Below are 22,545 nucleotides of genomic sequence, written 5' to 3'. Positions count from 1 at the left end.
ACAACAACCCGAAACCAGGAAAAGGGATAAAATAAAAAATACGTACATTTTGTCAACCTAGCGAGTGCAGCGTTTAATTTCTTTTTATGGCGCATCTGCTACTATCCCTAATAGCCCTAACAAAGAACGGAAATTGTTGATTACCGACTTTGATCGCGAGTGTCCGGCCATATACTTCGGTCACGGATGACCGATGGGGGACCCCAATCGCGAATGACGACCACCGACTTCGGTCATGAGTGACCGGCAAATGGTCTACGAACGACTTCGGTCTCGAACGGTCAAAAATATTGTGTCGGGGTGATCCAGTTCATCGATCGATTACACTAAAGAACGCGATATCGTGAGTTGGTCGCTCTAGACCAGTGGTTCCCAAAATGGGCGCTACCGCCCCTTGGAGGGAGTTGCTGTAGTCTATGGGGGCGAAAAGTGCCAAGGGGGCGACAGGGGGGCGCCGCCGGAGGGTCCTGACAATGTGACAAATGCGAAGGTTCGGTAACCTTTCTTTTGTCTTTATAGGTGATAAATCCGTTTGTAGAGATTGAGGAAGTTGGGGTATTAGAGGAAGACTTAATGGGACTTCAAAATGACATTGAACTGAAACCAAAGTTAAAGATAAATTATCAAGAGTTTTGGCTACAGAAGGAGATTTCCAATCGTTATCCCGCATTATGGATGGTGGTTAAAAAACTCCTTGCATTTTCGACTTCATATTTAGTGGAACGCGGTATTAGTGCAGTCACTCAGCTTATTTCCAAGCAAAGAAACAGACTTCAGGTTTGCGAACGCGGTGATTTAAGACTAAGTGACATTAAACTGGACATTGGAAAAACTAGTATCATGTCATCAAGCCCATCCTTCTCAATGAAATTTGATGTGATGAAAATATGTAATTAATTTTAGCAATAGAATCTTCTTAAATGACCCTTAGACCATGGACAACTATAATAAAAAGTGACTTAATTGTTAAAATAATTTTAGCAAAACATGATTGGTCATTCTATTACTATAAATTGAAAATTTTCATGCTGTATAATTGCTTATTTTAAGCAAAAAAGTGACATGTAAAATTCTAAAAGAGCTTTCTTAAAATTATTTATTTTTAAGTATGTCAAAAGTATATTCTCAGTTAAGTTCCTTTTATTTTGTATTAGATCGTTTGCATAAATGATTTAAGAAACTATACATGCATTGGATTCTAAAAAAAAAACATTTAATTAGTCCTTGTTTTTAATTTAATTATTACAATGTTCCTCATTTGGTTATATGGCTCTGATTATTATTTTAAACACACCGATTTGGGGGGGCGTTTAGTGTAGGTTCATGGATCCAAATGGGCGGTGGCTCAATAAAGTTTGGGAAGCACTGCTCTAGGCAGACGTATCACTACTAGTTAGTGTCGAAGTAGGTAGTTTCACTCGTCTGCCGTGGAGGATAATCAGTGTAACATCTTCAGATGCCTCTCATTTTTCTTATTGTTGTGTTATCGCTGAGTGAATTACGAGTTTGTTCTGTTTGAAAATGTCAATTTGATCAACCTAACCTTATATGTTCTTCTTTTACAGGTGAGTCACAAGTGTGCAGACATTTCGAAATATTTTCATTGGCCCGATCGGTGAGTGAAAATTGCCCTTCTCCTAAATGCTTGCGATTGGAATACTTAGAATATTTATGTGCTGATCAGACGGTGTCTAAAATAATTTTGTTCATATTTGCTTTAGAATATTATACCTATCGAATCTGTGTTTCATATGCGATATAATGTGAATTTATAATCGGCCGGGCCATATTTTTCAGATTTTGAAATTGTTATGTATTCCTGGTCTCAAAATTTCCAACATGAAGTTTATTTTCATGTGCTAAAATATGGTTAGTTATGGTAAATATGGTTAAGTTATGGTTTTAAATTAAGGGGGAACCAGAGCCCCTTGTGCCCTAAGTTCTAAGAAACAAACATTTGATTTTTACGGCTGAAAAAAACTATTAACTTGATGAAAATCGTGATATCAATTTTCAAAATTGTGTCAAATGTTTGCATGTTTCGATTCATCTCCAAGCGTTTTATGATATATTATTATCCCCAATAGGGTGGTTTCCTATTATTTTTTTATTGCCTAAATCGAAAGATTATTACTCCTGGAGTACGTATTTCACGCTTTTAGATTTTTAAATGACTATATCTATTTTTCGCGATTAAATGAAAAGTGAAAATTTTCAAGCGCGCGAAAACGCGACGCTTAAGTATGAATGTCGGGAAGTCTCTCCGCGTGACGTATTTCTGGTTCCCCCTCCCGCCCTGCGAGGTGAACTTGAGGCGAGGCTTAGCGCTGATACGACGCAGGCTGCTAGCGGCTAGCGTAGTACCCTGCTGGCTGGTAGCGCTTGGCTTAAATAAGGATTATTAATAACTTATCAAACGAGGAAAACTTTCCGACCTTAGCCAGTTTTAATAGGTGATTATTAAGACATGTTTCCCTGAGCTCTGCGCCTCATGCATGCAATGGTAACCTCAGACGACGTATAACTCCTATCTTCTCGTATAGAAACTATGTCCCTGTGACGTCACGTGGAGTGGCATCGCATGGGCGCCAATCTGGCCTTTTTCAAATGAGGATAAAAATGGACCATTGCCATTCGTCTAACCCGGTATTTCTAAAACAAAATAATTGGTATATTATGAATACACTAATGGTGGGTAACGAATCGCAATGAATGCCTTTCGTTTTCTTTGATGAAGGAAACCACCCTATTACGCAGATTACTTCCAAAACATTGCCTTTCCGAAATTTTCTCCGAAGAATTGAATTTTGTTTAGGGTTTAGGACCAAAAAAAGGAAGGTATGGCAAAAAAAGGTTCAGTGGAAAAACAATCAGGTTCAGTAGTAAAATAGCCGATCCAGTATAAAAACCCTTTTCAGAAAAAAAAACCCTTTTCAGAAGCGGAAAAAACGGACCATTATAAAAAAAAGCTGCTGTAGAAAATTATCGGTTCAGTAAAAAAACCGGTTGAGCAGAAAAACTTGCTCAGTAGGAAAAAACCGGTTCGGCCGCGAAAAAAAGTTCATTGTAAAAATGTGATTCACAAAAAAAAACTGGTACAGTATAAAAATGGTACAGTAGAAAAAAACGGATCATTGGGAAAAATCGGTTCAACAGGAAAAGAAACAGTAAAGAAGGGAAAGGCTCATTGTAAAAATAATACTGTTTCTGTATAGAATTGCTGCAGTATAAAAACGGTTCAATAAAAAAATAGTATCATAAGAAAATAACCGGTTCAGAAAAGAACCGGTTTTGTGCACCGATGCGCCTGAGCTGCAAATTTTTTTCAGAACCGCGTACTAGTTCCGGATTTTCTGAACGGCAGAGCAACGACTCACGAATGTCAGCGAAAGGGCAAGGGGCTGGCCTTCCATGCTCGCGACACTCGGACGCGTGCCAACCCCTCCCACGCAGCCGCTCCAAAAAATCCAAACTTCCATCGGCGTGCCGAGGACCGCTCCTCCACGCGCCCTCTTTTAACTGCTCACAATGACAACACGTTCACCGTTAAGATGGCGAATCACTCCCGCTCCAAAGGTCGTGTACTGCCCTTTATTTCGCGGCTATAATTTACAAAACAGGGCTGCAAAGCGCTCGAAAAAAAAAGGAAATCTTCCGTCTCGACTCTCTATCCATTAAAAATCTCGAGTATAGGTCGTCATTAAGGGTGATTAACACTTTTGAGTGCCTGCAGCTAATTTTTAAAGCCCTACTGAAAAATCCAGCCATTTTTAATAAATTTGCATTTTTTTCAACATTAGCATCAAAAATATATTTATATCGATGTTCATTTCAATAAAAATGGACTTTTCTCTTCTTTATGAATGGGTTGAATATCATTATTGCTAACTTTTAAATGTATATTTTAATAATGAAAATCTACTGATTTTGGATAGTAAAAAAGTTGCAACAAATGATGTGCCGCAATAAAATGCATTATATTTTTTATTACGCTCAATTTGAACTATTTAAACCACGGAAATCGTACAAAAGCATTGTTCCAAGCAAATCATTCAAAATCCTGGATGACAAAAAGGGCCACTGCACCCTCAACGAACGATTCTTTTCTCCAAAGAATTTTCACACAGTGTAGGCCTAGATAAGGGTGCCGGTAGCTACAGAGGACTTTTCGTCCTCAAAACATTAAAAGGACTCTTTTTCCATCGAGCAGTTGATTTTTGAAATAACAGAACCACTAAGCAGTAAACTGGAAAAGTATCGGCGAAATATTACAGCTTCACGCAAAGTCAATAAAGTAGAAAGGCGTAATATTGAAGAAAGATTTGATGCTTTCCCGGCGAATGATGTGAGTAAACTTCTCTCGGGTTTCCCACCGGGTTAAAGGCTTCATAATGGCCGACGTTTCGAGCTCCGACTCGGCGCTCATCATCAGGGCTACTGGATGCTGTGCAACGTGAACAGATGGCCAGTATCTTGGCCATCCTTTTCGACTGCTCAGCGCACAGTGGGCTCTTCAGTCGATGTGGGAATGGGCCTGCTTATATGCTGCCCTCCTCCGGTCAGGTTCCTCGGGATTGGCTGGTAGTTTCCCGCCTGGTGGGGTTGACTCCGGATTGGTCTGTCCGTCGTATCGTCCTTTCCCTGTATTCGGTCAGTTTTTTCCGAACGGGTTTCCAAGTGCTGCTAAGGGAATACCCTGAATCGCGATTAAAGTTCTTCCTCTCCAGTTTAATTTCGATGGCCTCTTTGGTGAGACGGTCCCAAAAACTTTTGGCATGACAAAGTATCTCTGTTTTTTCAAATTGAATTTTATGGGCGTGTTCGACACTATGCTCAGCAATGGCAGATTTTTCTAGCTGACCAAGCCTCAGATGCCGCTTATGCTCTTTAAGCCTGGTTTCGATGGTGCGGCCAGTTTCTCCAATGTATGCCTCACCGCACTCGCAGGGGACACGGTAGACACCAGGAATCTTGAGACCGGCTGGGTCCTTCGCTCATTCTTTGTCAACGTTTGTCTTTGAATTGAGCTCTCTCTTATTCTCTCCGATTCCTTTTCCGAAGTTAACGTCTTAATTTCATATTGCACTCATTTTAATGTGCCACCCTTAGAAGTAATTTTCCAGGATTAACAGTTAAAACTATACATCAAGGTTTTAAAAGCGCGTGAAAATAATGAATACGTTTCCGCAAGTTTCTAAAATTTCACGCTAATCTTCCCATTTATTCAAATATCCACCAAACCCCACAAATGCTACTAGTGGAATAATTCAGATAATAAGTTGAAATGTAATTAGAAGAGAAAATTATGGAAAACATATTGTTAAATATCTTTTTTGTTTATGAAAAGGTTATGGCACTACGTCAATAGCCAATTTCGGATATTTTTGTATTACTTGTCGATACAAGATCCGAGTTGATGATCGAAAACAATCGCGTGGCATTGTAGGCGAAGGAAATCGAATCGAAACCCTTTTCTTAAAGATAAATCGAAAGATAGCCTTCTTCCCTTAATTTAGCCACGTTCCGCGCTAATGTTTTTCTATGAACAAGTTGTCGCATATGTATCGGAATCTAACGCTAAGCGCTTCCCACGGAAATCTCAATTTAGAGATAATTTATTTTTCCTACTGGTCCTAACTCTGGGAAACTGAAAGTCTAATGTATCCAACGCAACCGTGAGAATTTATTGGGCGTGAAAATATAAGTCTTCCTCATTCTGTTTTCCAAATTAGAGGCGGGAGGGGAACACCCACTTTCAGTAATTTGTCATGCTTTGATTCGGACGGATGCCAATCGTTAAGCTTTCGGTAGCTTCAAACGCTGAGAATTACCTACATGATAAAGGAGGCGGAAAAAAGTAGTCGTTCTGACGCGCAGAAGGAACAAATTTCACTGTTCAAGTCTTTAAGAAACCGAACAACCTCCACTTAGACATAATCCCCCGGTGAGAAAGTTGTGAGACACTTTCGTCGGCAACATCAAAATAGACGCGTTCTGATTTTATAGCACAACAAATCATATCGATGGCAATTTCAGTTTCCCTAATTATTTGATCTGATTGAAAACTAGGTCTCTGGGTGCGACATTTCTGCTTTCGTTTTCCTCCGATTTCCGTATCCTCAGCGCGAATAAGGAGAACACGACAGTGAGAACGATGAAAGTCGGACTCAAAACACCGAATACTTTCCAAACCATTAAAATGTATTTCCACTGGGATGTGAGCAATAATATCCGCCGGTTTTAATACCGAAAAAATTGGAAGCTTTCCCGCACGGGAAAGATGTAAAGGAAAACTGCCATCAACGCCAAGAAAAAAAAAGAAACCGAAAATTGGCAGAATAGGGTGGTTTCCTATTATTTTTTTATTGCCTGAATCGAAAGATTATATGGTGAACGCATTTCACGCTTTTAGATTTTACGATATCTATTTTTCGTCAATAAATGAAAAGTGAAAATTTTCACGCGCGCGAAAACGCGACGGCTAAGAATAATGCCGGGAAAAGCCCGTGTGACGTCATTCTGGTTCCCGCTGCCGCCGAGTGAGGTGATCTTGGGGCGAGGATATGTGGGCCGCTATGATGCAGGCTGCTAGCAGGTAGCAGAGTACACTGCTATCAGGTAGCGTTTGGCTTAAATAAGGATTATTAATACTCTATCAAACGAAGGAAACTTTCCGACCATAGGCAGTTTTAATTGGTGATTATTAAGAGATGTTTGCCTGAGTTCTGTGCCTCATGCATGCATTTGTAATATCAGACGATGTAAAACTCCCGACTACTCGTATAGAAACTAGGTTCTTGTGGCGTCACGTGGAGTGGAATCGCATGGGCGCCAATCTGTCCTTTTTCAAATGACGTTAAAATTGACCATTAACATTCGTCTAAACTGGGATTTCTAAAACGAAATAATTTGTGTATATTATGAATACACTAATGGTAGATATCGAATCGCAATCAATGCCTTTCCTTTTTTCTGATGAACGAAACTACCCTTTTCGCATCATACAACCTGATATTTCCAAAAATAAATATCAAAGCAAACGAAATTGATAATAATTTTTTCACATTGCGATCACAACGAAGTGTTGGAATAGGTATGTGATTTTTATTGTTTTTTGCATTTATATGATCCATATTGATGTCGTTAGTGTACTGTTTGGATTATCAATTTTGTTTTTGTTTGGAAAGCTCAGTTGCTAAGTGCAACCATGCCTGTTATGCGATAAACTGAATTCAGTAAGAACGACGTTCGTGTCCTTTCCTACGGTCTGCTTTAAATGTAATTAATTAATAGAAATCAGTTAACAAATTGCAATAAGAAGTATTTATGCCTAGTTTGTTATTTGTGATATGCTTGCACAAAAATTCTTCTTATAAACGGCAGACATTAAAAATAACGATTAAAAAAATATGCAAAGATTCGAAAGTATTGGACATAACTACGAAATAATTACAATATATAGCCGAAAAAAGCAAGCATGTTAGAATATTCATCCGATATCTACATTTTTTATGTGAGTTAAGGTTTAAAAATTATATGATAGAGAAATGTTTTTTTTATAGGTTTGAAGCAGTCGGAAAGTATAAATTTATTGGAAGCCATTTCGACAGAGATTTTAACGTTTTTGAGAAGGTTCGAGGGAATTCAGCCAGTTTTACTTTAGGGAGGCATAAAAATGGAGACGTAATGTGCTGCTAAGCTGACTAAGCACAGCTGTGCTGGGATGTTTGGAGTGGAAATCAGTGAAATTAATGAATTTAGGAGAAACCTTAGAATAGGCAATGCTAAAATCCTATGAGGGGAATACAGTCATTGCTAATATCATAACCGATAACCGAAAGCGAACCCGAGCATGGAGTTTAAAGGATGTGCGAGTGTATTACTATGCACTACTTTGTACTTTTAGGCTGGGATATGTAAAAAGAATAGGGAATTTATTTTTCGAAACCTTCCCGTGGAACTAGAAGCAAATAGGAATGCCATCTGCTCACAACTGCTGTTTTGCTTCTGCCGCGGCTTACCTTGAGCTTAGTAAGTGAAAGAGCAAATATAATTTACGAAACCTGTAAATGCCTAAGTATCATCATTCCACTTCACCGCTCGGAATTCCAGGAAAAAAAATGAAGCCTTAAACGAAATTAGAGAAAGGCCTGAGTTACCCTAAAAATAATCACATTTTTGCGTGAATCTATAGGTACAAATAAAACTTTTTTAATCCGTATTCACGTTGGAATACTATTTTCCGCAATATACTTATTCAAATAGATGTTGGGTTATCGAATTAGGTATTATCCGCACATTTCCATTGTGTATCCGTAAACTTATTATTCGTATGCATAAATATATATTATTTTTATGGGTAAAGTTTTCTTATGAAGATATTACAACGATGAGTTTCGTTTTTTCCTATGATATTGACCGCACCTGTCAGAAATATTCAGCGTAATACCTAATAGGTAATATGGGATTTCAGTTATATTTTAGACTCCATGTCAACCATTGTTTTCATTTTAATAAAATCAACTGATTTGGGCGTTACTTGGTGGAACGATGAAATATTCATGGTGAAACAAAACACAGTACTATTCCACTAACTTTTAATTTAGCTGTCAACTAGTTTCGACGGTTACACCGTCATTATCAAGTCAGTCAGTCTTTATATCGATATCTAATATCGAGGCAAATTAAATGGAGAAAAAGTCGAATCGTTTAACATAGGATTCTTTTTGAGCGAGATGCTCGATGTTTTAGTATGTGATCCTTATTACGAAGGTCACATTTGGATGATGGGCATTCCCCGTGATCTATTGTCCTCCCAGCAAAATTAAATCGACTTTCCTTGAATTAGATTATTCGCTAATATATTTTTATTTAATATGGTAAGAGATTGTAATTCTTACTGGAAGATAAAAAAGGTATAAAATAAGATAAATGTTAAAAAAACTAATGCAGTTTTTACTGACCAAATTATGATCAATGCGTGTTTGCATTCCATAGATGCATTTTACACAGTTATAATTGTAGTTAGGGGAATTAAAAGTTATGTATGATGTTGCGATAGAAACGAACTATTTATGCTTGGAAATAATTTTGATCGCTAATCTTTCATAATGGAGGCATGTCGATATAAAGTTATGTCGATAAGTTTGATTTTCTCCTATGACATTGACCATTCTGAATTTTGCAGCGAAACAACTAATTGGTAATACGAGATTTCAGTTATCTTTTAGTCTTCATGCCAACCATTTTTTCATTTTATATGGATATATAATTTCAATGTAAAGTTAATGGGGAAAAACTCAAATCGTTTTACATAGGAATCCATTTTAGCGAGACCAAAAACCTTTTTTGGATTTTAAGGTCGAATTTCACACACATTTGACAATGATGAGAATTCCTCTTGGTTAATTTTTCTTTGAAAATTTTTTAATGTAAGTGGTTTTAATTCACATTTTTGGAGTGATTGCTAACGCCGATTCAATTGTTAACTGCCAGTTAAACAGTTACATATGCAATATAACGAAATTTCTTCAGTAAAATTATTTTTACGAAATATTTCATGTGGATATTCAACGACACACTGGTGTGTTACACCTTATGATGTTAATTAGACATACCGCTGCACTAATTACATTGAATACCTTTTGTGCAATTTTCACGTGCATTTTACAATGCGCCATCTTCCTCACACTTCCTTGGAGAACAAGCACTCACAATCAGTAGAATCGAAAATTTGATTGTTGTGTCAAAGTCTCACTAACTGCCCATATATTCAATTTTTATTGATGCGGATTTCCAACGCAAGTAATGGGAAGAAATACGGTTTAAATTACGACTTTTCCTTTCATAAATACAAGGCCCTGGTAACCAAGGTTATGTGCAATTGTTGAATTACAATTGCCCAATACAAGTTGTCAATGAAATAACTTTAGTAAAACTGTGCGAGTAATAGTCATGTTTGAAATGCATTGATGCGTAATGGGTCAGGTGTTTTAAATCTCATTATTGGAGAATTTAAGTAAATGGGAGAGTTAATTTAAAATAATCTTACTAAGCCGTATTTCCTTTACATGCTTCTGTACGTAATAATAATTAAATATTCATTTTCTTAATCAGACTGCTATCATTTTACTGTTTCATACAGGAATAAATTAGGTTCAAAGTAAATTATCTCATAACGAATAATTGTATGTCACGCCAACGAGCCAGCATTTGAGATACATATTTAGAAGAAAATTCTACCAAACTTCTCCTTGATTCTTAGCGCACTCAAGCGCATAGTCAGTGACTAGCTCAAATGGGCCAACGTGCTCTGATCAACCCCGCACTGGAATTTTCGCCTGCGATGGTCGCACCCGTCGCTGGTGCGAACAAACTGCTTCTTCAATTTTCGTGTCGCCGCCACGGGATATTCGTGGCGCTGACGCCACCTATAGTGACCCCTTTGCTTCCGGGACAATGAAGAAGGTCTGGGGCCCGCTCCGAGATGATTCCATGGACTTCTATTCTGTCTGCGGTCCAGGTTGATGTCCCAAGGACGAACGTGTCTGCTGCACGCATTCAGGTCTCCAAACAAATAAGATTCTCAAAGCACTAAGTTAGCGAACAATAAGAAATTGAATTGTAATTTAACTGAAAAAAAAAACTTTCAGTGAGAGTTATTAAAATAAGACATTGCAATATTTCCACTGAGTTTTATTATTACACAACGCGTTTCGTCGTTTTAAACGACATTATCAAGTGTGACAAGTCTTAAAGAGTTCCTCCTTATGTATATCTTGGTGCTTGAAGGGAAAGATATTTCAGCGAGAGGATTATGGATCTAACTCGGCAAAATTTGTTTAACAAATTCGCCCGAAGTGGCAATTATAATGAAATTTCTACGACATGAAATGGGCCCACTAAGCCGGAAAGATAGGAAGGACTGTCAAGCGATGGATTACCTTAGACGGTATGTTTTGCTTTTTAAATACTGTTGCGTGTATCAAGAGTAAAAAAATCTTTCCCGTCGGCGTTGACCTCCACATCAGACAGAGGGAATTTGTGAAGTGAGGGATAAGAAGTTAAGCACGTTGGACAAGAAGAAATTTTTTTTTATCGTTTAGTGTTTGAAGAGATGAAAGCTGTGGGATGATTCCGTGAACTCAAGTGATAATTTCACGCGCAGTCCACCTCCAACAATAAGTATCCAAATGACGCAGGTGCCGACTGTGCTTTAAAATTATCTGTAAAGCCTGAATCACATACATATCATAAGTGAATGTATTCCACTGGTGAGATACCAAAGGACTTCGAGAGGAACATAATAATCCCTATTCCTAAAGCCTGAATCGCACGATCATTTTCATCGCGTCGCGAAAGTGATCACTATCGCGATCACTGCGCAAAATGATCGTCGGCGGCAATTGTTTTTCGCGATCGCGATGAGGATTCCCATCGCTATTTTTCATCACTCGTCCGGTCGCTTTTTCCGTCGCTAAAACCGTCCCTAAAACCCCATAACAGCCAATCAGAACGCATGACCGTATGGTGTGATTGCAGCGCAGCGTTTGACAATTGTGGGAACGACATAAATAAACAAACACGCTATATAATTTCGTGATGTGGGTCCTATGACAACGAGCTGTGATATTGGAAATTATGCGAAAAGCGACGGCGGGAGTGACCGTGTGATTCAGAACAATTATCACTAGAGCGATCGCTTTTCGCGACGGGAAAAGTGATCTCGGTAGTGATCACTTTCGCGACGAAAAAAAATGATCGTGTGATTCAGGCTTAAGAAGAAAAGAGCGGAGAAGTGCGAAGGTTTTAGGACCATAAGCCTAACTACACATGCGTCGAAGATACTGACAAGGATCATCTATAGAAGAATAGAACGAAGAGCAGAAGAGTTCTTGGATGAGAGCCAATTTGGATTCAGAAAAAACAAAGGCACAAGGGGAGCAATATTGGCCCTTAGACTGCTCATAGAGAAGAGAATGGAAAAAAAACAAGCCAAAATTCGTTGCGTTCGTGGACTTAGAGAAGGCATTTGACAACGTGGATTGGAGCAAAATGCTTGGAATCCTAAAGGAAATTGGGGTTCTTTATAATGATAGAAGAATCATCCACAGTTTATACAAAAACCAAATAGCGGTGATAAAATCAGGGCCCAGCTGTGAAGAAGCAAGAATTAGAAAAGGAGTGCGATAAGGCTGTACATTGTCACCCGTAATTTTCAACGTTTACATTGAGAAAGCCATTAATGAAATCAAAGAAAAGGCATTGGGAGTGAATATTCATGGAGAAAAAAATAGCACGCTAAGATTTGCCGATGGCATAGCTGTTATAGCAGAAACAAAGAAGGATTTGAAAAATATTCTGGTTAATATGAGTAAGGTAATGAGTAAATATCAACTGAAAATAAGCACGAAGAAAACCAAGATATTAGTATAGAGCAGAAGAGAAGAAGTCAAGACTAACATTAAAATAGGGAAGCAAAAACTGATAGAGGTTGATGAATTCAGTTATTTGGGAAGCAAGATCACTAATGACGGGAGAAGTAAGATAGAAATTATCAGCAGAATAGCTCAGGCGAAGAGAGCATTCCACCAAAAGAGAGACCTGCTTACAGCGGGAAACTTAAATATGGAAGTAAAGAAACAATTTATAAGAACCTACATTTGGAGTATGCTCCTATACGGAAGTGAGGCATGGACAATGACCGCAGCGGAGAAAGCAAGGATAGAGGCCTTCAAAATGTGGTGCTACAGAAGAATGATGAAAATCAAATGGATCGACCGAGTTAGTAACGAGGAAGTCCTACGAAGAGTAGGAGAGAAGAGAAGCCTCATGAAAACCTTAGCAAGAAGACGGAACAACCTAATAGGCCACATCTTGAGACATGATGGCCTGATGAAGACAATCGTCGAGGGACAAGTGGAAGGCAAGAACGGAAAAGGAAGACCTCGAGCAAAATATATGGAACAAGTAAAGAAGGATGTGAAAGAGAAGAAATACGTTGGTGTGAAAAGATTAGCTGATAGGAGAACTGAGTGGAGAGCTGCGTCAAACCAAGGATTGGGAACCAGGGATGATGAAAGCCTGAATCACACGTTTTTCCGTCGCTAAAACCGTCCCTAAAAGTGACCGGACGAGTGATGAAAAATAGCGATGGGAATCCTCATCGCGATCGCAAGAAACAATTGCCGGCGACGATCATTTGCGAGTGATCACTCTAGTGATAGCGATAGTGATCACTATTCGCGACGAAAAAAATAATCGTGTGATTGAGGCTTAAGAAATCGCTCCCTCGACGGGTTCATTGCAATCGCGAAAGCAGCGTGCGAAGACGGAAGGGTTGTCCATTACGGAAGGGGGTGTGGGAGGGGTTGGGGGATATCCGCCCATCGTGTCGGTGGATGGCAGAGGAGGCACTTGAACACAACAAAGGCGATATTCGGTGAAGCAGAACGGGTTCAGCTTCCCATTCATAGAGGAGGACGAGCAGCCACACTTGTACGCCAACACAGCCGAGGTCAACGACGCGCTATGAAAGCCGGCAATGCAAGCTCACTCCCAGCGCACAAATAAAAACGAAATATAGTTTTTCAAACAAAAAAAATAATAGGAATCCACCCTATTGAAAAGGAAATGCTGTGAAAGAGTAATCATGTAATATATATTAGAGTCCCTAATTGTCCGGGAGGCAAACGAATACCCATATCTATCCGTTTGTCAAAATATCTCTCTATATTTATCGTTTCTTCCGGACCTGGAAATGTAGTGGGGTTCTTCATTGATGTTCTCTATGTCGCTCTCAAAGGTATCCATTGGCAATAGCTCAATCAATCTAAACCTAGCCTACAACCTCCGAGTCTCCAGCGGCTCCACGAATAATTCTTTGGACATGTTTTTGACGCTTTCTGTACACCCGTAGCAGTTCTTGACGGTTCTCGCGAGCTCGGCTTGGTGTGGTGAGTGGATATAGGGGGTGACTACAGACGCTTAATAAATTTTGGCAAGATTTTTAACACGGTTAACGTTACGTACGTTTTGTTTTGCATGATATTTAATTTCATATTAATAACTTTCATGTTAGTCCTTTGAGTGCCAACCGATCTTCTAGGTACTATGCCATGAGTGGCGAGGCGTTTTTGCCGATTTTGCAGTAGGTGAGGGAAAAAAATAAGGTCTCAAAAACAAGTAAAGGTATATGTTCAGAAACTTTAGGAAATCTTTATTATATGTGGTTTTACCTTTTTATTATATTATTTGACGAATTTTTGGTAATATGTGTTAATTATTATAATTCGAAGAAAATAGTTAATGTTAAAAAAATGAATATTGACAATTGTATGATTAGTTAATTATCAGCATCTAAGAGTGACATTGCATGATTAGCGCGATAGCGCTTCCCGGCACTTTAAGGGTTAAAATAAATACAATTTTTCGCATAGTAATTGCTGTTTGTTGATTTTAATCTCAAATATAAGAAGACAATTTGTCTGCCAGGACCTCCCCTCCCAGAAAAGAACTCTGAATCCGGCCCTGCTGGCTTCCAATCCTGTGATTTCCAATCCGGATTCATATTTAGCGGATACTTTCCTAAGTCCGCCCGATCCGTTTTTGAATGCTTTATTTTTAGAGCAATTCAAGTGTAACACTCAGTTTAATAATATCCAGTTTAATATGGAGTGCTTAAAACAGAATACAAAAGTCAAAGAATCGCCGTTTTCCTGTCTCAAATATCTCCCTTTTCTTTTTTTACAAATGCGATATAAGTTATTGTCTTAGGTATGTTCTGGGTTTTTATGCAACTAGGATACATACTTGGAGTAAATAAGACAGATCTATGTGTCAAATCACTCTGGATTTTGGTTTTTAGATCTAATACTTCAATTGTAGTGTTCTTCATTCCTGTAATTTAGCTTACCGTTTTCTCTCATTGCTTCTGCGCATAAGTAGACGATTCGTTGGTAAAGTTCATCTTCGGATGAGAAGGGAAATCCTTGCTTGTCAGATTTCGTCGTGTTAAGATTGCTTTAATATATTTATCAGCTATTATTTTAAGCTGTTATAAGTTCAGATGTAGCCACCTCAAACTGCTTGAAGATTTAGCCGATGTGTTATTTGAACAAGTATCGTACGCTTCATCTCATATTTAAATACCCCTCGTTTCACGGCGCTGGTAAAGTTTCTTTTAGTTCTGGCAAACCGCGGTAGGTGGCGAGTGCCCTAGGCATCAGCCTTTCGTCCGAGACTTCAAAACGTCCTTCTGGAGGTTCGCGCCATCTATGGCGTATTTTGTTAACTTGCTGGATCTCCATTCAGAGAACAATATTTCGAATCCGATTATCTCGTATCATGTCGATGTTTGCTGTGTAATTCTGACTTTTCATCAAAGATTTGTTTCTTAGATACTCTTCATTATGTATTAATTTAGAATTAGGCTTTAATTTCATCGCAAAGATTCTAATTGTTTTTTTTGTAAATTTGCACATGCCATTAAAATGTAATCACAAAACGGGTCTAATTGAAATTATCTTTTGATATCGCCTTCACGTGTCTAATATTTACTTTAATGATGACTATTTCTATTTGATTTTGTCCCTTACCTGCACATATACTTTATGTCTGCGCTTATTCCGTCTAAATAAATGGTAATTCCATATCGCAAGAAATGAATTCAGTTTAAACTCGAGGAAAAAGACACCTCTTCGATTAAAGTGTACGGCAATAAATAAAGAAATACACGAAAATGAGGATTTTCGAGACTTATCTACAATGAATAATAACTTTCCAAGATAAGTTAATCGTTCGAAATAATGAATGGAAAAATCCAGCCAGAAAATAGTTTTACCCTATGGATATTTTTCTGTGATTTGCTTTGTACTTAGGACTGTGTTTCTTTAAATTGCTAATCTGTTTTTTACTCCACTACTCACTAGATATTCCTATCATCACTGGTCAACAATCCAAAGATTGGTTTGACGCAGCTCTCCATTCAATTCTCCTATCAGCTAATTTCCTCGCACCTAAGTTATTCTCCTCTTAATATAAGACACGATTTCTGGCGTTATTTTGTGGAATTCCTTCATTTGAATATTTCTCCTCTGCCACAACCTTATGTACCTGTTTCATATGAATGAATAAGGCCCTTTGAAGGACACAACACATCGGGGCCGGGACGTAATAATTCAATTGATTCGACCGATCACCCGGGGAGGGGATGGAATGGGAAGTAATAAGGATGGAGGCGCCGCCGCGATAGGAGCCCAAAGACGCCTCCGAGGAGAGGACAGGGATGGAAGGGTGGGGATAGGGATAAACCCGCGTGCCATAGGGACAACGGGGCCCACTGCTAGCGAAACCATTGGTTGATTTACCAACGAAATTGGCAGATTTTTCTTTGAGGAGAAAAATCCATCGATCATTTCGTTGGATACCTGTTTTATATTGTGATCAGGAACCAAGGGGGGTCTTCTGAGGGTTGCAACGCACCGGGGCCGGGAACCGAGTCAGAGACTTATACGTCCGCGCTCCCGGGGAGGGGTTTGGAAAGGAAGGAAAAAGGAAAGAGGCGCCGCCACGATAGGAGCCCGTCGACGCCCCTGGGATAGGGATAGGGTTGGAAGAGAGGGATAGGGAATGCCCTCGCCGCTATAGAAGCGACCAGGACCCACTACTGGCGAAACCAGGCATCAGCAATTAATGTGCCAACGATTTTGGTGGATTTTCCTATTAAAGAGAAAAATCCATCGATCAAATCGATAGGTTAACCTTTGTCATATATCATATTCGAGGTTTTCGTTTTCCGCTTTTGCCATCCGCATGATCGTCGACCTTCTTCACTAAGCTATCATGTTTCAAGGCATGGCCTATCAAGTTGTTCCTTCTTCTTATTGAGGTTTTTAAGCGGCTTCTCCTCTCTCCCACTCTTCTTAAGACTTCCTCATTACTAACTCGATCGAATCATTTAAATTTCATCATCCTTATATTAGGTGATACAGGGCATTATATTTTCAGAATTTCTCGTATATCCTTATAATTTGTATGTATTTGTCAATTATTTAGTTAAGCCAAAAGATTAAAGAGCAAAAATCCATTTTAATTGTACTTTCAAATATTTGCATACTTATATTTATGAGGATTCGTATAAATGGGGCAAAATCGTAATAACTGGACGATCATTATACCTTTGGATTGATTTGACGAAGACCTCCACTCAATTCTCCAATCAGCTCATTTTTGCACACCTGCGTATTTCTTCTCTTTCACATCCTTCTTTACCTGTTCCATATCTTTCATTGGAGGTCTTCCTTTTCCAATTTTTGCCGTCAACTTGTCCCTCGAAGATTTTCTTCATTAGGCTGCAATATATGAAGGTTTGGCCAAAGTTGTTGTATCATCTTATTAAGGCTTTCACGAGCATCCTCTTAGGACTTTCGCATTACTTTCTGGATTGATCCATTTTATCATGTACATTGCTGTGCGTGTAACTTTTCCTTGCCGAATCGAATGTACGTGAAAAAAATGATAGATTTTTTAATTTCCCTTGGAAGCCTCTCCAGAATGATACAGGAAGGCGAACCTACTGCGACGCGACGTCACTTCAACTGAGCTCAAGGTATATATAACATTTTTGACTATTAATGATGCAAAAGTTGCGTCTCATTTTATAGCCCTACGTTTTATTTTTAAAATCAGTACTTTCAGCATCGTTTTGAAAAGCACTTGCCTCTTTAAAGAATTTCATTTGATCACAGAGTCAACTGATAGCAGTAGGGTAGTTTCCTTCATCAAAGAAAATGAAAGGCATTGATTGCGATTCGTTACCCACCTTTAGTGTATTCATAATATACAAATTATTTGCATTTAGAAATCCCAGTTTCGACGAATGGCAATGGTTAATTTTATCCTCATTTGAAAAAGGACAGATTGGAGCCCATGCGATGCCACTCCACGTCACAGGGACCTAGTTTCTATACGAGTAGATAGGAGTTTTACATCGTCTGAGATTACCAACGCATGCATGAGGCACAGAGCTCGGGGAAACATGTCTTAATAATCACCTTTTAAAATTGTCTAAGGTCGGAAAGGTTCCTTCGTTTGATAGAGTAATAATAATCCTTAGTCAAGCCAAGCGTTACCTGCTAGCTGGGTACTCTGCTACGTGCTAGCAGCCTGCATCGCAGTTGCGCACATATCCTCGTCCCAAGGTCATCTCACTCGGCAACAGCGGGAACCAGAATGACATCACCCGGGATTTTCCCAGCATTCATACTTAGCCGTCGCGTTTTCGCGCGCTTCAAAATTTTCACTTATCATTTAATCGCGAAAAATAGATATCGTTACTTAAAAATCTAAAAGCGTGAAATACGTACTCCAGGAGTAATAATCTTTCGATATAGGCAATAAAAAAATAATATAAAACACCCTGTTATGGCCGTTTAAAAAATACCCTGCCATATTACGAATGCACACCATTTGCAGTGCGAGAATCGAAGAGACATATTCAAACAAGTGAATTTGGTGGGGTAGTTATTATATCTTATGGATAAATGACTTTATATGTTATTTGCCCTTATAATCTATTCGGAGGGAGTGGTATCGAAAAGGCTGGAAAACTAAATTGAAAATCTGTGAATTTAAAAAAAATCCTGAATAGCCTCGAACATAAAGACTTGCCAGATTATGAGGAGATTCCTGGGCCGGGTATGATCGGTTATTGTAGGATCGGGCGAATTCTCTTTCGTAACAGCCGAGCCTAATCCTTATTTAGCTTTAGGATTGGTGAATATGTCCAGTTGGTGTAAAACAGCTGAGAATCCTAAAAGTGGAAATAATTATAATAATGATAGTGAAAACGATGATAACGATAGCAATAACGACAATGACAATAACGAAAGTGACTTTATCGATAATGACAATAATGATATGACAAAAATGATAATAGTGACCTTTTTCCGTATGCATTTTTTTATTTTGTCCTCGTCTCGCCGTTGCCATGGCGCACGTTTGAATGGCCTCACGCGGCACATTCTCAAGAGGAAGAAAGACGTAATGGAAAAGGCATTTCCTTCGGGACCCCAAGGGGCAGTTCCAAAGATTCCGCAGCCTCCTCTCATCTCTCCGCTCCTCGTCGGGGGAAACTCGACATCTAATGTTGGCGTCAAAATGATGTGCCGCTGTACTTTGCAAATTTATACCTAGACTTCAGTGCATGAAATAATAATGAATAATACGTCATTTTAAAGGAACTTCTATTCTCAATTCTAATTTATTTTTTGTTTTCAGAAAAATTAAAAAATCACGACACGCGAGTGAAATAAATGACTCCGCGCACGCTAAAATTAGCCGTTTTGTCAACTCATGACCTTTGTAACTCAACATAGGGAAAACTACTACGTCTACAACATTCATCTTCCACAATTAGTTGCAAACATTAATGTAGATTATTAAAATGGCCTTTGCGTATTTTTAGGACGCACATTTTGTTGTAAAGTAACGAAAATGTTTAAACACTATTTAGTCCTATAGTTTTCCCCGAAAGAAAAAATAACAGTGATAGAAACACTGCTTAATTTATTTTCAATTTTTCTCTGATCCATAATCTATAAAAATGTGAATGGTAATAACTTCTATGAATGTCATGTTGCCAAACGGGGCTGTGCCGGGCCAGTGCCGGTTACCAGGAAGCAAAGTTTCTCGCGCAAGACGTGGCAACGCAGCTTTCGTTCGCTCTTGCGTATTTTTTTAAAATGCCCATATATGTATAATCTATGCTGCATAAAAGTCATGCATTTTCGGATTTTTAGTAGGTCCAGGTTTCTTTTATGCCACGAATTAAGACCATTTTAGTTAGAAAAATTTAGTGATAAATTATCCATAGGATGATCATAGCGTGGGACTCTAGTACCCACACGTTAATGGAGGCGTTCATTAAAAAAAAATAATGAGAAACTCGGTGAAAATAACTCGAAAATTATCGCGGGGTTGGTTCGGTTTTGAATTAATGGGAAAATCACGAAAATACTGATTACGAGGGTTGTCTACTTTGGCCACTAAATATGTTTTCTCTGAATGATTGAAATGGACGTGAAAAAAATGACATTTTTGGCGATCAATAGAAACCTGAAATTTAGTTTTAAAGACTGAGAGATTGCCATTTGAAATCTAGCATTTGAAAGCAATTATATTTTAAGAAAAATCACTCTAAATAATGCTACATACCGATGGCTATAAGTTCCCGTTAGAAATTGTGGTTCCTTGCGTTATTGCTATCTAGCAGGTGCGTGTTAATGCTAGCGAGTCAGCCACCGTCTGGGTGTAGGCGGCGGGAAGGCAATCTCAACGCGTGAATTTGCAGCTGCATAACGTTGTTATAGCTTATATAAACGTTGTAAAAATTACCAATCATGAACGGCGACTCTGTTTTTAAAAGTTGCAGTACTGACTTTTTTCCCGCTAGGTTAGCGATTGGGACCAATGTGGGTTGGTTCGATTTTGAATCAATGGGAAAAACCCGAATATACTGATTACGAGGATACTCTACTTTGGCCACTAAATATCTTTTCTCTGAATAGTTTAAAGTATACCGGGACCAGCCGCGGTGATAACATTTACGGGATTCACCCGCAATGCACAATCGTGCGAAAGATCCACAGAGAAAAAATCATTCGCCTTGACCGGGATTCGAACCCGGATCCCCCGAATTCCGGTCGAGTGCTTTAGCCAGTTAAGCTACCGAGGCGTCATTCTGCTGTGGCGCTGTGCGCACGATTTGGACTGCTTGTGGCATCAAATGCTCTGCAGTCCAGCAACGCCTTGTCCGGTAGTGTCCGAAAATATCCACAGGGAAGAATGACGCCTCGGTAGTTTAACTGGCTAAAGCGCTCGACCGGAAATCGGGGGATCCGGGTTCGAATCTCGGTCAAGGCGAATGATTTTTTCTCTGTGGATCTTTCGCACTTTTCTCTGTATAATTGAGATGGACGTGAAAAAATGAAAATTTTCGCGATCACAAAAAATCTGAAATTTAGTTTTTCGAGTACTGTCACGTGGAAAGTCTACCTATTTTAGAAGATTGGTTTAATAAATAATTGCTGTGGCAACAAATCAAGTTTGATGAATATGAAGCAAGATATTTATGATTTTCTGAAAAGGAGATATTAGCTACATGCTACTAAACTCCTTGTTCCAGAGTACTTGTAATGGCTGAAAGCAATGTACAGGATAAGCAGGAGCTGGGTTGGAGATTGACTTCATTTTCTCAAAAATAACTTTCGCATCTGCCATGCGTACCATACTGGACGCATTTCAAACCTAAAAATTTGCATAATAACCTCAATTATGTTATTTTTTCAAGCATAATGTGTGTAAATTAAGACATTTATTCCTATATTCGTAAAATTTCACATTCGGTACTATAAGTTTTCATTTTGTAGTTAAATAATGAATAAATACGTTATTACGATAACATAGGAAAATAATGATTTTTATCATTTTTTTAACGCTTACTTATTTCTTTCTGGTTCCAGTTTAAATTACCCTAACAGGAGTTATAGCAGTGATGATGTAGTGGAGGCTTATTTAGCTGCATACAAGGAGCAAACCGGCTGTATCGAGATCACTCACTTTCAGGATGGCCTGTGCCGACTGTTGATTTCTCAAACACACGTTACTAAATGTAATACGGTAGTTTCTTTCATCAAAGAAAACGAAAGCCATTGATGGCGATTCGTTGCCAACCATTAGTGTATTCATAATATACAAATTATTTGGTTTTAGATATCCCAGTTTAGACGAATGTTAATGGTAAATTTTATCCTCATTCGAAAAAGACCAGATTGGCGACCATACGATGCCACTCCACGTGACGTCACGGGTACCTAGTTTCTATACGAGTAGATAGGAGTTTTACATCGTCTGAGGTTACCAGTGCACGCATGAGGCACAGAGCTCAGGGAAACATTTCTTCATTAATACCTATTAAAACTGCCCAAGGTCGGAAAGTTTTCCTCGTTTTTTTATGGTATTAATAATCCTCATTTAAGCCAAGCGCTACCTGCTGGCTGGGTACTCTGCTACCTGCTAGCAGTCAGCATCGTATCAGCGCTCGAAGCCTCGCTCCAAGGTCACCTCCACGGCGACAGCGGGAATCAGAATGACTTCACACGGGGTTTTCCCGACATTCATACTTAGACATCGCGTTTTCACGCGCTTGAAATTTTTCACTTTTTATTTAACCGCGAAAAATAGATATCTTCATTTAAAAGTATAAAAGCGTGAAATGCGTACTCCAGGAGTAATAATCTTTCGATTTAGGCATAAAAAAAAATAGGACACCACCCAATAAAAGAAGTAGAGATTTTCCTTAAACCCCTTATCTGTCAAGTTGTACGGTAAATAGCCAAGTTTTGGGCCCTAAGCCCTATTTTCTGGGTCTCTGGAGTTCTCTGCGCCCCTCCCACCCTGTTGGACGAAAAATCATACGAGCGCCTCCTATGTGGTGACGGAAAAATGTCGGTCAAAATCGATTATTGGAGCAAACGATTTTTAATC

This window comes from Ischnura elegans, chromosome 10 (genome assembly GCF_921293095.1).
Source record: "Ischnura elegans chromosome 10, ioIscEleg1.1, whole genome shotgun sequence".
Lineage (NCBI taxonomy): Eukaryota > Metazoa > Arthropoda > Insecta > Odonata > Coenagrionidae > Ischnura > Ischnura elegans.
This window is presented reverse-complemented; position numbering follows the sequence as displayed.